Genomic DNA, 15776 nt, shown 5'->3' with positions numbered 1-15776 from the left:
CCATGGACTTCCATTGGAAGATCCTCATCAGTTCTTAGCTGAATTCTTGCAAATCTGTGACACTGTCAAGACCAATGGGGTTGACCCTGAGGTCTACAGACTTATGCTATTCCCTTTTGCTGTAAGAGACAGAGCTAGGACATGGTTGGACTCACAACCTAAAGAAAGCCTGGACTCATGGGAAAAGCTAGTCAATGCCTTCTTGGCAAAGTTCTTTCCACCTCAAAAATTGAGTAAGCTTAGAGTGGAAGTCCAAACCTTCAGACAGAAGGATGGAGAATCCCTCTATGAAGCTTGGGAAAGATACAAACAATTGATCAGAAAATGTCCTTTTGACATGCTTTCTGAATGGAGCATCATAGGTATTTTCTATGATGGTCTCTCTGAACTGTCCAAGATGTCTTTGGATAGCTCTGCTGGAGGATCTCTTCATTTGAAGAAGACGCCTACAGAAGCTCAAGAGCTAATTGAAATGGTTGCAAATAACCAATTCATGTACACTTCTGAAAGGAATCCTGTGAACAATGGGACTAATCAGAAGAAAGGAGTTCTTGAGATTGATACTCTGAATGCTATATTGGCTCAGAATAAAATATTGACTCAACAAGTCAATTTGATTTCTCAAAGTCTGTCTGGAATGCAAAATGCACCAAGCAGTACTAAGGATGATTCATCTGAAGAAGAAGCTTATGATCCTGAGAACCCTTCAATGGAAGAGGTGAATTACCTAGGAGAACCCTATGGAAACACCTATAATTCTTCATGGAGAAATCATCCAAATCTCTCATGAAAGGATCAACAGAGACCTCAACAAGGTTTCAACAACAATAATGGTGGAAGAAATAGGTTTAGCAATGGCAAACCTTTTCCATCATCTTCTCAGCAACAGACAGAGAATTCTAAGCAGAACCCCTCTGACTTAGCAACTATGGTCTCTGATCTAATCAAAACCACTCAAAGTTTCATGACTGAAACAAGGTCCTCCATTAGGAATTTGGAGGCACAAGTGGGTCAGCTGAGGAAGAAAATTACTGAACTCCCTCCTAGTACTCTCCCAAGCAATACAGAAGAAAATCCAAAAGGAGAGTACAAGGCCATCAACATGGCCGAATTTGGAGAGGAAGGAGAGGCAGTGAACGCCACTGAGGAAGACCTCAATGGGCGTGCACTGACCTCCACTGAGTTCCCCAATGAGGAACCATGGGAATCTGAGGCTCAAAATGAGACAATAGAGATTCCATTGGACTTACTTCTGCCTTTCATGAGCTCTGATGAGTATTCTTCCTCTGAAGAGGATGAGTATGTCACTGAAGAGCAAGTTGCTAAATACCTTGGAGCAATCATGAAGCTAAATGACAAGTTATTTGGAAATGAGACTTGGGAGGATGAACCCGCTTTGCTCACCAAAGAATTGGATGACTTGTCTAGGCAGAAATTACCTCAAAAGAGACAAGATCCTGGGAAGTTCTCAATACCTTGTACCATAGGCACCATGACCTTCAACAAGGCTCTGTGTGACTTAGGGTCAAGTGTAAACCTCATGCCTCTCTCTGTAATGGAGATGCTAGGGATCTTTGAGGTACAAGCTGCAATAATCTCACTAGAGATGGCAGACAATTCAAGAAAACAAGCTTATGGACTTGTAGAGGATGTTCTGGTAAAGATTGAAGACCATTACATCCCTGCTGATTTCATAGTCCTAGAGACTGGGAAGTGCATGGATGAAACCATCATCCTTGGCAGACCCTTCCTAACCACAGCAAAGGCTGTGATTGATGTTGATAGAGGAGAGTTGATCATTCAAGTGAATGAAGAATCCTTGGTGTTTAAAGCTCAAGGATATCCCTCTGCCATCATGGAGAGGAAGCATGAAGAGCTTCTCTCAAAACAGAGCCAAACAGAGCCCCCACAGTCAAACTCTAAGTTTGGTGTTGGGAGGCCACAACCAAACTCTAAGTTTGGTGTTGAACCCTCACATTCAAACTCTAAGTTTGGTGTTGGGAGGTTCCCACATTGCTCTGATCAATTGTGAGGCTCCATGAGAGCCATCTGTCAAGCTATTGACATTAAAGAAGCGCTTGTTGGGAGGCAACCCAATGTTATATTTTATCTATTTTCTTTTGTTATTTTATGTTTTTTGTAGGTTGATGATCATGAAAAGTAACAAAAATCAATTGAAAAAGCAAAAACAGAATGAAAAACAGGAAGAAAAACAGCACACCCTGGAGGAAGAACTTATTGGCGTTTAAACGCCAGTAAGGCTAGCAGGTGGGCGTTTAACGCCCAGTCTGGCACCATTCTGGGCGTTTAACGCCAGAAAGGGGCACCAGACTGGCGTTAAACGCCAGAAAAGGGCAAGAACCTGGCGTTAAACGCCAGAAATGGGCACCAGCCCGGCGTTTAACGCCAGAATTGGCTCAAAACGTGATTTTGCATGCCATTTGGTGCAGGGATGACTTTTCCTTGACACCACAGGATCTGTGGACCCCACAGGATCCCCACCACCCTCTCTCTTCTTCACCCATTCACCAATCACCTCAACACCTCTTCCCCAAAAACCCTTCACCTATCAAATCCCATCTTTCTCTTCACCACTCACATCCATCCTTCATAAAACCCCACCTACCTCACCCTTCAAATTCAAACCACTTTCCCTCCCAAACCCACCCATACATGACCGAACCATGAGCCCCCCTACCCTATATATACCCTTCTTCACCCCTTCATTTTCACACAACCTAAACACCACTTCTCCCCCTCTTTGGCCGAACACAAAGCCATTCCCTTCTTCCTCATTTCTTCTTCTTCTACTCTCTTCTTTCTTCTTTTGCTCGAGGACGAGCAAACCTTTTAAGTTTGGTGTGGTAAAAGCATTGCTTTTTGTTTTTCCATAACCATTTATGGCATCTAAGGCCGGAGAAACCTCTAGAAAGAGGAAAGGGAAGGCAAAAGCTTCCACCTCCGAGTCATGGGAGATGGAGAGATTCATCTCAAGGGTGCATCAAGACCACTTCTATGAAGTTGTGGCCTTGAAGAAGGTGATCCCCGAGGTCCCTTTTTCACTCAAAAAGAGTGAATATCCGGAGATCCGACATGAGATCCGAAGAAGAGGTTGGGAAGTTCTGACCAACCCCATTCAACAAGTCGGAATCTTAATGGTTCAAGAGTTCTATGCCAATGCATGGATCACCAAGAACCATGATCAAAGTGTGAACCCGGATCCAAAGAATTGGCTTACTATGGTTCGGGGAAAATACTTGGATTTTAGTCCGGAAAGTGTAAGGTTAGCATTCAACTTGCCCATGATGCAAGGAGATGAACATCCTTACACTAGAAGGGTCAACTTTGATCAAAGGTTGGACCAAGTCCTCACTGACATTTGTGAAGAGGGCGCCCAATGGAAGAGAGATTCAAGAGGGAAGCCGGTTCAACTGAGAAGGCATGACCTCAAACCCGTGGCTAGAGGATGGTTGGAGTTCATTCAACGCTCAATCATTCCCACTAGCAACCGGTCCGAAGTTACTCTAGACCGAGCCATCATGATCCATAGCATCATGATTGGAGGAGAAGTGGAAGTTCATGAGGTTATAGCCCAAGAACTCTATAAGGTGGCGGACAAGTCCTCTACCTTAGCAAGGTTAGCCTTTCCTCATCTCATTTGTCACCTCTGTTATTCAGTTGGAGTTGACATAGAGGGAGATATCCCCATTGATGAGGATAAGCCCATCACTAAGAAGAGGATGGAGCACACAAGAGACCCCTCTCATCATGAGATCCCTGAGATACCTCAAGGGATGCACTTTCCTCCACAAAACTATTGGGAGCAACTAAACACCTCCCTAGGAGAATTGAGTTCCAACATGGGACAACTAAGGGTGGAGCATCAAGAACATTCCATCATCCTCCATGAAATTAGAGAAGATCAAAGAATCATGAGAGATGAGCAACAAAGACAAGGAAGAGACATTGAGGAGCTCAAGCACTCCATAGGATTTTCAAGAGGAAGAAAGAGCCGCCATCACTAAGGTGGACCCGTTCTTTGATTTCCTTGTTCTTTACTTTCCTGTTTTTCGAAAATTAATGCTTATGTTTGTCTATGTTTGTGTCTTGTGATCATTAGTGTCTTAGTGTCTATGCCTTAAAGTTATGAATGTCCTATGAATCCATCACCTTTCTTAAATGAAAAATGTTCTTAATTGAAAAAGGAAAGAATTGCATGAATTTTGAATTTTATAACAGTTTGATTATTTTGATGTCGTGGCAATATTTTTGTTTTCTGAATGTATGCTTAAACAGTGCATATGTCTTTTGAATTTGTGGTTCATGAATGTTGGCTCTTGAAAGAATGATGAAAAAGGAGACATGTTACTGAGGATCTGAAAAATCATCAAAATGATTCTTGAAGCAAGAAAAAGCAGTGAATACAAAAAAAAAAGAAAAAAAAAGAGAGAAAAAAAATCGAAAAAGAAAGAGAAAAAGAAAGAAAAAGAAAGAAATAAAGTTGTGATCCAAGGCAAAAAGAGTGTGCTTAAGAACCCTGTACACCTCTAATTGGGGACTCTAGCAAAGCTAAGTCACAATCTGAAAAGGTTCACCCAATTATGTGTCTGTGGCATGTATGTATCCGGTGGTAATACTGGAAGACAGAGTGCTTTGGGCCACGGCCAAGACTCAATAAGTAGCTGTGTTCAAGAATCATCATACTCAACTAGGAGAATCAATAACACTATCTGGATTCTGAGTTCCTAAAGAAGCCAATCATTCTGAATTTCAAAGGATAAAGTGAGATGCCAAAACTGTTCAGAGGCAAAAAGCTAAAAGCCCCGCTCATCTAATTAATACTGATCTTCATAGATGTTTTTGAAATTCATTGTATATTCTTTTCTTTTTATCTTATTTGATTTTCAGTTGCTTGAGGACAAGCAACAATTTAAGTTTGGTGTTGTGATGAGCGGATAATTTGTACGCTTTTTGGCATTGTTTTTAGTATGTTTTTAGTATATTTGGTTTAGTTTTTAGTATATTTTTATTAGTTTTTAGTTAAAATTCACTTTTCTGGACTTTACTATGAGTTTGTGTGTTTTTCTGTGATTTCAGGTATTTTCTGGCTGAAATTGAGGGACCTGAGCAAAAATCTGATTCAGAGACTGAAAAGGACTGCAGATGCTGTTGGATTCTGACCTCCCTGCACTCGAAGTGGATTTTCTGGAGCTACAGAAGCCCAATTGGCGCGCTCTCAACGGCGTTGGAAAGTAGACATCCTGGGCTTTCCAGCAATATATGATAGTCCATACTTTGCCCAAGATTTGATGGCCCAAACCGGCGTTCAAAGTCACCCTCAGAATTTCCAGCGTTAAACGCCGGAACTGGCACCTAAATGGGAGTTAAACGCCCAAACTGGCATAAAAGCTGGCGTTTAACTCCAAGAAGAGTCTCTACACGAAAATGCTTCATTTCTCAGCCCAAGCACACACCAAGTGGACCCGGAAGTGGATTTTTCTGTCATTTACTCATCCTTAGGCTACTAGTTTTCTATAAGTAGGACCTTTTACTATTGTATTTGGGGATCGGATCTTTGGAACCTTTTCTTGAGATCTTTTGATCATTTTGGGAGGCTGGCCATTCGGCCATGCCTAGACCCTGTTCTTATGTATTTTCAACGGTGGAGTTTCTACACACCATAGATTAAGGTGTGGAGCTCTGCTGTACCTCGAGTATTAATGCAATTACTATTGTTCTTCTATTCAATTCCGCTTGTTCTTTGTCCAAGATATTCATTCGCACTCAAGAACATGATGAATGTGATGATTATGTGACACTCATCATCATTCTCACTTATGAACATGTGACTGACAACCACTCTGTTCTACAAGCAAACAAGGCTCTAATGTTTATCTCTTGGATTTCTTAACCGGAATCTTCGTGGTATAGGCAAGAACTGATGGCGGCATTCAAGAGAATCCGGAAGGTCTAACCTTGTCTGTGGTATTCTGAGTAGGATTCAATGATTGAATGACTGTGACGTGCTTCAAACTCCTAGCAGGCGGGGCGTTAGTGACAGACGCAAAAGAATCAATGGATTCTATTCCGGCCTGAACGAGAACCGACAGATGGATAGCCGTGCCGTGACAGGGTGCGTTGAACATTTCCACTGAGAGGATGGGAGGTAGCCACTGACAACGGTGAAACCCTTGCATAAGCTTGCCATGGAAAGGAGTAGGAAGAATTGGATGAAGACAGTAGGAAAGCAGAGAGACGGAAGGGAAGGCATCTTCATACGCTTATCTGAATCTCTCACCAATGATGTACATAAGTATCTCTATCTTTATCTTTATGTTTCATTCATCATCTATACCCATTTGAGTCTGCCTGACTAAGATTTACAAGGTGACCATAGCTTGCTTCATACCAACAATCTCCGTGGGATCGACCCTTACTCGCGTAAGGTTTATTACTTGGACGACCCAGTGCACTTGCTGGTTAGTTGTGCGAAGTTGTGTTTATGCCATGGTATTGAACACCAAGTTTTTGGATTCATTACCGAGGATTATTTGAGTTGTGAAAAGTATTGTTCATAATTTTGCGCACCAATAGCTCTGCTGGAGGATCTCTTCATCTGAAGAAGACGCCTGCAGAAGCTCAAGAGCTCATTGAAATGGTTGCAAATAACCAATTTATGTACACTTCTGAAAGGAATCCTGTGAACAGTGGAACAAATCAGAAGAAAGGAGTTCTTGAGATTGTTACTCTGAATGCCATATTGGCTCAGAACAAAATATTGACTCAGCAAGTCAATTTGATTTCTCAAAGTCTGTCTGGAATGCAAAATGCACCAGTCAGTACTAAGGATGCTTCATCTGAAGAAGAAGCTTATGATCCTGAGAACCCTTCAATGGAAGAGGTGAATTACCTAGGAGAACCCTATGGAAACACCTATAATTCTTCATGGAGAAATCACCCAAATTTCTCATGGAAGGATCAACAGAGACCTCAACAAGGTTTCAACAACAATAATGGTGGAAAAAACAGGTTTAGCAATGACAAGCCTTTTCCATCATCTTCTCAGCAACAGACAGAGAGTTCTAAGCAGAGCCACTCTAACTTAGCAACCATGGTCTCTGATCTGATCAAAACCACTCAAAGTTTCATGAATGAAACAAGGTCCTCCATTAGAAACTTGGAGGCACAAGTGGGACAGCTGAGCAAGAAAGTTACTGAACTCCCTCCTAATACTCTTCCAAGCAATACAGAAGAAAATCCAAAAGGAGAGTGCAAGGCCATCAACATGGCCGAATTTGGAGAGGAGGAAGAGGCAGTGAACGCCACTGAGGAAGACCTCAAGCAACGTCCACTGGCCTCCACTAAGTTCCCCAATGAGGAACCGTGGGAATCTGAGGTTCAAAATGAGACCATAGAGATTCCATTGGATGTACTTCTGCCATTCATGAGCCCTGATGAGTATTCTTCCTCTGAAGAGGATGAGTATGTCACTAAAGAGCAAGTTGCTAAATACCTTGGAGCAATCATGAAGCTAAATGACAAGTTATTTGGTAATGAGACTTGGGAGAATGAACCTCCTTTGCTCACCAAAGAATTGGATGACTTGTCTAGGCAGAGATTACCTCAAAAGAGACAAGATCCTGGGAAGTTTTCAATACCTTGTACCATAGGCACCATGACCTTCAAAAAGGCTCTGTGTGACTTAGGGTCAAGTGTAAACCTCATGCCTCTCTCTGTAATGGAGAAGCTAGGGATCTTTGAGGTACAAGTTGCAAGAATCTCACTAGAGATGGCAGACAATTCAAAGAAACAAGCTTATGGACTTGTAGAGGATGTTCTGGTAAAGGTTGAAGACCATTACATCCCTGCTAATTTCATAATCCTAGAGACTGGGAAATGCATGGATGAATCCATCATCCTTGGCAGACCCTTCCTAGCCACAGCTAAGGCTGTGATTGATGTTGATAGAGGTGAATTAATCATTCAAGTGAATGAAGAATCCTTTGTGTTTAAGGCTCAAGGATATCCCTCTGTCACCATGGAGAGGAAGCATGAAGAGCTTCTCTCAAAGCAGAGTCAAACAGAGCCCCCACAGTCAAACTCTAAGTTTGGTGTTGGGAGGCCACAACCAACTTCTAAGTTTGGTGTTGAACCCCCACATTCAAACTCTAAGTTTGGTGTTGGGAGTTTCCAACATTGCTCTGAGTATCTGTGAGGCTCCATGAGAGCCCTCTGTCAAGCTACTGACATTAAAGAAGCGCTTGTTGGGAGGCAACCCAATGTTATATTTTATCTATTTTTCTTTTGCTATTTTATGTTTTCTGTAGGTTGATGATCATGAGAAGTCACAAAATCAATTGAAAAAGCAAAAACAGAATAAAAAACAGGAAGAAAAATAGCACACCCTGGAGGAAGAACCTACTGGCATTTAAACGCCAGTAAGGCTAGCAGATGGGCGTTTAACGCCCAGTCTGGCACCATTCTGGGCGTTTAACGCCAGAAAGGGGCACCAGACTGGCGTTAAACGCCAGGAAAGGGCAAGAACCTGGCGTTAAACGCCAGAAATGGGCACCAACCCCGGCGTTTAACGCCAGAATTGGCTCAGAATGCATTTCTGCATGCCATTTGGTGCAGGGATGACTTTTCCTTGACACCTCAGGATCTGTGGACCCCACAGGATCCCCACCAACCCCCACCACCCTCTTTCTTCTTCACCCATTCACCAATCACCTCAACCACTCTTCCCCAAAAACCCTTCACCTATCAAATCCCACTATTCCCTTCACCACTCACATCCATCCTTCATAAAACCCCACCTACCTCACCATTCAAATTCAAACCACATTTTCACACACCCTAAACACTACTTCTTCCCCCTTTGGCCGAAACATAAGCCTCCTCCATCTCCTCCATTTTCTTCTTCTTCTACTCTCTTCTTTCTTCTTTTGCTCGAGGACGAGCAAACCTTTTAATTTTGGTGTGGTAAAAGCATTGCTTTTTGTTTTTCCATAACCATTTATGGCATCCAAGGCCAGAGAAACCTCTAGAAAGAGGAAAGGGAAGGCAAAAGCTTCCACCTCCGAGTCATGGGAGATGGAGAGATTCATCTCAAGGGTGTATCAAGACCACTTCTATGAAGTTGTGGCCTTGAAGAAAGTGATCCCCGAGGTCCCTTTCAAACTCAAAAAGAGTGAATATCCGGAGATCCGACATGAGATTAGAAGAAGAGGTTGGGAAGTTCTTACCAACCCCATTCAACAAGTCGGAATCTTAATAGTTCAAGAGTTCTATGCCAATGCATGGATCACTAAGAACCATGATCAAAGTGTGAACCTGGACCCAAAGAATTGGCTTACAATGGTTCGGGGGAAATACTTAGATTTTAGTCCAGAAAATGTGAGGTTGGCATTCAACTTGCCCATGATGCAAGGAGATGAACATCCTTACACAAGAAGGGTCAACTTTGATCAAAGGTTGGACCAAGTCCTCACTGACATTTGTGAAGAGGGCGCCCAATGGAAGAGAGATTCAAGAGGGAAGCTGGTTCAATTGAGAAGGCATGACCTCAAGCCCGTGGCTAGGGGATGGTTGGAGTTTATCCAACGCTCAATCATTCCCACTAGCAACCGGTCTGAAGTTACTCTAGACCGAGCCATCATGATTCATAGCATCATGATTGGAGAAGAAGTAGAAGTTCATGAGGTTATAGCCCAAGAACTCTATAAGGTGGCGGACAAGTCCTCTACCTTGGCAAGGCTAGCCTTTCCTCATCTCATTTGTCACCTCTGTTATTCAGTAGGAGTTGACATTGAAGGAGACATCCTCATTGATGAGGACAAGCCCATCACTAAGAAAAGGATGGAGCAAACAAGAGACCCCACTCATCATGAAATCCCTGAGATGCCTCAAGGGATGCACTTTCCTCCACAAAACTATTGGGAGCAACTAAATACCTCCCTAGGAGAATTGAGTTCCAGCATGGGACAACTAAGGGTGGAGCACCAAGAACATTCCATCCTCCTCCATGAAATTAGAGAAGATCAAAGAATCATGAGAGAGGAGCAACAAAGGCAAGGAAGAGATATTGAGGAACTCAAGCACTCCATAAGACCTTCAAGAGGAAGAACAAGCCGCCATCACTAAGGTGGACCCGTTCTTTAATCTCCTTGTTCTTTATTTTTCTGTTTTTTTTCGAATTTCTATGCTTATGTTTATCTATGTTTGTGTCTTATGATCATTAGTGTCTATGCCTTAAAGCTATGAATGTCCTATGAATCCATCACCTTTCTTAAAATAAAAAAAGTTCTTAATTGAAAAAGAGAAGAATTGCATGAATTTCAGATTTTATAGCAGATTAATTACTTTGATGTGGTGGCAATACTTTTGTTTTCTGAATGTATGCTTAAACAGTGCATATGTCTTTTGAATTTGTGGTTCATGAATGTTAAAGTTGTTGGCTCTTGAAAGAATGATGAAAAAGGAGACATGTTACTGAGGATCTGAAAAATCATAAAAATGATTCTTGAAGCAAGAAAAAGCAGTGAAAAAAAAAGAGAGAGCAAGCAGAAGAAGCCAATAGCCCTTTAAACCAAAAGGCAAGGGTAATAAAAAGGATCCAAGGCTTTGAGCATCAGTGGATAGGAGGGCCTACAGGAATAATATCCTGGCCTAAGTGGCTAAACCAAGCTGTCCCTAACCATGTGCTTGTGGCGTGAAGGTGTCAAGTGAAAAACTTGAGACTGAGCGGTAAAAGTCATGATCCAAGGCAAAAAGAGTGTGCTTAAGAACCCTGGACACCTCTAATTGGGGACTCTAGCAAAGCTGAGTCACAATCTGAAAAGGTTCACCCAATTATGTGTCTGTGGCATGTATGTATCCGGTGGTAATACTGGAAGACAGAGTGCTTTGGGCCACGGCCAAGACTCAATAAGTAGCTGTGTTCAAGAATCATCATACTCAACTAGGAGAATCAATAACACTATCTGGATTCTGAGTTCCTAAAGAAGCCAATCATTCTGAATTTCAAAGGATAAAGTGAGATGCCAAAACTGTTCAGAGGCAAAAAGCTAAAAGCCCCGCTCATCTAATTAATACTGATCTTCATGGATATTTTTGGAGTTCATTGCATATTCTCTTCTTTTTATCCTATTTGATTTTCAGTTGCTTGGGGACAAGCAACAATTTAAGTTTGGTGTTGTGATGAGCGGATAATTTGTACGCTTTTTGGCATTATTTTTAGTATGTTTTTAGTATATTTTAGTTAGTTTTTAGTATATTTTTATTAGTTTTTAGTTAAAATTCACTTTTCTGGACTTTACTATGAGTTTGTGTGTTTTTCTGTGATTTCAGGTATTTTCTGGCTGAAATTGAGGGGCCTGAGCAAAAATCTAATTCAGAGGCTGAAAAGGACTGCAGATGCTGTTGGATTCTGACCTCCCTGCACTCGAAGTTGATTTTCTGGAGCTACAGAAGCCCAATTGGCGCGCTCTCAACGGCGTTGGAAAGTAGACATCCTTGGCTTTCCAGCAATATATAATCGTCCATACTTTGTCCAAGATTTGATGGCCCAAACCGGCGTTCAAAGTCACCCTCAGAATTCCCAGCGTTAAACGCCGGAACTGGCACCAAAGTGGGAGTTAAACGCCCAAACTGGCATAAAAGCTGGCGTTTAACTCCAAGAAGAGTCTCTACACGAAAATGCTTCATTGCTCAGCCCAAGCACACACCAAGTGGGCCCGGAAGTGGATTTTTATGTCATTTACTCATCTTTGTAATTCTTAAGCTACTAGTTTCCTATAAATAGGACCTTTTACTATTGTATTTTCATCTTTTGATCTTGGTAGACATCTTTTGATCACTTTAGATCTTAGATCATTGGGAGGCTGGCCTCACGGCCATGCCTAGACCTTGTTCTTATGTATTTTCAACGGTGGAGTTTCTACACACCATAGATTAAGGTATGGAGCTCTGCTGTACCTCGAGTATTAATGCAATTACTATTGTTCTTCTATTCAATTCCGCTTGTTCTTGTTCCAAGATATCACTTGTTCTTCAACTTGATGAATGTGATGATCCGTGACACTCATCATCATTCTCACCTATGAGCGTGTGATTGACAACCACCTCCGTTCTACATTAGATTGAGTGAATATCTCTTGGATTGCTGATACATGATGCATGGTTGATCGCCTGACAACCGAGCGCTCGCCTGACAACCGAGCCAGCCATTCCGTGAGATCAGAGTCTTCGTAGTATAGGCTAGAATTGATGGCGGCATTCAAGAGAATCCGGAAGGTCTAAACCTTGTCTGTGGTATTTCGAGTAGGATTCAATGATTGAATGACTGTGACGTGCTTCAAACTCGCGATTGTGGGGCGTTAGTGACAGACGCAAAAGAATCACTGGATTCTATTCCGACATGATCGAGAACCGACAGCTGGATAGCCGTTCCATGACAGGGTGCGTTGAACATTTCCACTGAGAGGATGGGAGGTAGCCACTGACAACGGTGAAACCCTTGCATGAGGTTGCCATGGAAATGAGTAAGAAGGATTGGATGAAGACAGTAGGAAAGCAGAGAGACGGAAGGGACAAGCATCTCCATTCGCTTATCTGAAGTTCTCACCAATGAATTGCATAAGTATCTCTATCTTTATCTTTATGTTTTATTCATCATCTATACCCATTTGAGTCTGCCTGACTAAGATTTACAAGGTGACCATAGCTTGCTTCATACCAACAATCTCCGTGGGATCGACCCTTACTCGCGTAAGGTTTATTACTTGGACGACCCAGTGCACTTGCTGGTTAGTTGTGCGAAGTTGTGTTTATGCCATGGTATTGAACACCAAGTTTTTGGATTAATTACCGGGATTATTTGAGTTGTGAAAAGTAGTGATCACAATTTCGTGCACCAATGAGTGAGGTCGATCCCACAGGGATTGAAGGATTGAGCAATTTTAGTTCAGTGATTGATTTAGTCAAGCGAATCAAGTATTGGTTGAGTGATTTTGTATCCAACAGTAAGTAAATAACAGAAAATGTAAAGGGGAAGGGAAGAATTGCAGAAATTAAAGAAAACTGAAAGTAAAAGAGCTGAATCTTAAAGAGCAAGAAATTAAATGACTGAAACTTAAAGTGCAAGAAATGTAAATTACAGTAACTTAAAGTGCAAGAAATATAAATTGCAATAATGAAAAGGGATTTGAGGATTGGGATTTCAGAATTCAAGCAAGGGAAATTAAATTGCAACAATTAATAAAGCAGAAATTGAATTAGAAGTAACTAGAATTCAAACAGGAAATGGAATTAAATTGCAGCAGGGGTTCACAGAAGAACCAAAAAGGAAAATGTGATCTCAGGGCTCCAGATACTAGATAGCAAAGTCTAGATCTCAATTGCCTTCCCAGATCCAAATTCTCAAAGCAATTAACAAGAAATTAAAGAAGAAGCAGTAAAGGGAATGTAATTGAACTCAATTATGCAGAAGAGGAATTCAAGAGATCTTGAATGCAGATTGAGACAGAAATTCCTCAATTCTTCACACCCAAGACTCAAACAAGAAAAGTAAAAATGCTCAAGCAAGAACGAGGAAGAAGAGAGATCAATTCTCCTTCCCAATTCTCTGAAATCTCAGTTCCTAGCTCTCAAAATTTAAAATCAAAAGAAGCTCTCAATTCAAAAATGAAAAGTGTTCCGAGGGTTACCTGAAACGTGTAGCTCGGTCGTCTGGCAAGACCCGAGGTAGGGGTTCCGTGACCCGAGCTTGGTGTGCTGAGCGGCTGGGGGTTGTACCTGCAATGACACTCCGATGCTTAAGTTAGCATGGGTCCAAGCAGATATTGAGTAGAATTAGAGTATGAGTTATACCTGGGTGCTCCAGTGTATTTATAGTGGTTGGTCGTGATCTTCCCTGGATAAGATATTCTTATCTTATCTTATCTTTTGGGAGTCTTATCTCTATCTTTTGTGGAACCGCCTTTCCTAGGCCTTTTTCGGCCTTTAGGTTTTGGGCTTCGTTCCTTTTGATGGGCCTTCTTCTTTATTTGTCCGAGGTCCGACCTTAGGCGTGGGCCTTTGGGACGAGGTCGGACCTTTTGCGAACTTCCCGAGTTTGGAGAGCTCGGTCAGGGTATGAACAGTGCCCCTGTCCGAGTTCGTCCTTTTGAGAGGTCGAGCTCGGGCATAGTCGTCTTTTCAAAATTTGAAAATGGCCGTTTCAGCATTTATTGCTTTTTACCGTTTCTCCTCGATTTCCGTTCGGGCTCTGTGAAGGCATTATTTATTTGCCCCTTTCCTCATTTTCTTTGTTTATTCTGTTCCCTTTCCCTTTTTCTGGGTTTTTCGCCACCTCTCTTTCGAGCATCTTCCTTCTTTCTCTCTGTTCTTCTTCTCCGATTCTTTCTGTGCGTTGTTTTTCGTTCTTCTTGCATCGGAGCTCGTCGTCTTCTTCCTTTCTTCCAGGTTTGTTTTCTCGTCTTTACTTTCGCTGTGCACATATGCTTTTGTTTCTTTTTCTTCTATGCTGGGGTTGCCCCGAAAAGAGGCGCCGCCATTGTTTTGGTTGTTGTATGTGGGGGGGGGGGCTCTTTTCTCTTGGTACTTTGTTTTCGGGTTACTGCATTTTTTCTTCTAAAAGAACTTTTGTTTTCTTGCTTCTGCTGAATGGGTTTTTTGCTGTCTGCCTATTATGTGATTTTGGCTTGCTGTTGTATTCTTCTTTGTAGGCAAGATTTTTTATGTCTCGAAAGGTGTTTCAAGCAATGTCGACCAAGATTCCGAGTGGTCTTGGTTGGGTAGATCCTGTTCCTCTAAGGGTCCCTTCTGTTGTAGATTCTGAGTATCTAGTTAGGTTCCGTAGGGAGTGTAGTATTTGTGAGAACAGGGAGTCTGAGCGGGATTATGAGCTAGTAGCCCCGGAGTCCGAGGAGAGAGTGTGCTTCCCGCCTTTAGAAAGTTCCGAGAAGCTATTCTTTTATGCTTACGATTGTTTTTTCTCTAAGCTGGGTGTACGACTTCCTTTTACCGACTTGGAGTCCGAGGTCCTTTGGTCTTGTAACCTTGCCCCTACGCAACTCCATCCAATTCTTGGGCGTTTTTAAAGCTGTTTCAACTTTTGTGTCAGTTTTTGGGCGTCTCCCCTTCTGTTTCTCTTTTTTCCTATCTGTTCGTGTTGACGAAGCCGGGGTCGGGTGCTGGGAAGGTGTCCTGGGTCTCTTTTAGGGCTAACCAGGGAAAGAAGTTTTGTACCTTGTATGATGAGTCGTTTCATGATTTCAAGAACTACTATTTCAAGGTCCGGGCTGCTGGAGATGTCCGACCTTTCTTTCTAGATGAGAGTGGGGAGCCTTCTTTTCTCTTTGTTGGCAGGAGAATGTAGTGTCGGTTAAGTATACTTTTGAGAGTCTAGATGAGGTGGAGCAGGCTTTTGTGGGTGTGTTGAGCAGTTTATGGGGTCGGGCACCTCACTTGGATACGAAGAAAATGTTGGGAGATCCAAGCCTTCTCCGTTCCGAGTTAGGTAGTTCCGACCTCTTTGAGATTTCATCTTAGTATTTTGGCTTCGTTTTGGAGGTTTTTCTGTTGTGATAATCCCTTTCTTTCGTTTCTGCAGAGATGTCTTCTCAGGCTGATTCCATGAAGTTCCTTCGTCGGTCGAAGAAGTCTGCGGCTGCTCGGAATATCGAGGCTGAGGCTTCTGCCCGATCTTCTCCGCAGAAGACTACCGTGGGTGTTCGGACTCGGTCGAAGACCATTCCGACTCCTCAGTTCCGAGC

General features: G+C 42.4%; 1 non-coding gene across 1 annotated transcript; it reads right to left on the bottom strand.

Annotated features, from left to right (window-relative positions):
- Positions 1-235: 235 nt before the first annotated feature.
- On the bottom strand, positions 236-343 carry LOC130964707 (small nucleolar RNA R71). Its single transcript, XR_009080785.1, has one exon. It is a non-coding gene; the product is annotated as a small nucleolar RNA R71 (small nucleolar RNA).
- Between the last annotated feature and the right edge of the window lie 15433 nt (positions 344-15776).

Source organism: Arachis stenosperma, chromosome 2 (genome assembly GCF_014773155.1).
Source record: "Arachis stenosperma cultivar V10309 chromosome 2, arast.V10309.gnm1.PFL2, whole genome shotgun sequence".
In the NCBI taxonomy this organism is placed as follows: domain Eukaryota; kingdom Viridiplantae; phylum Streptophyta; class Magnoliopsida; order Fabales; family Fabaceae; genus Arachis; species Arachis stenosperma.
Note: the sequence above shows the minus strand (reverse complement) of the source record. Positions and strands in the feature narration are given on the sequence as shown.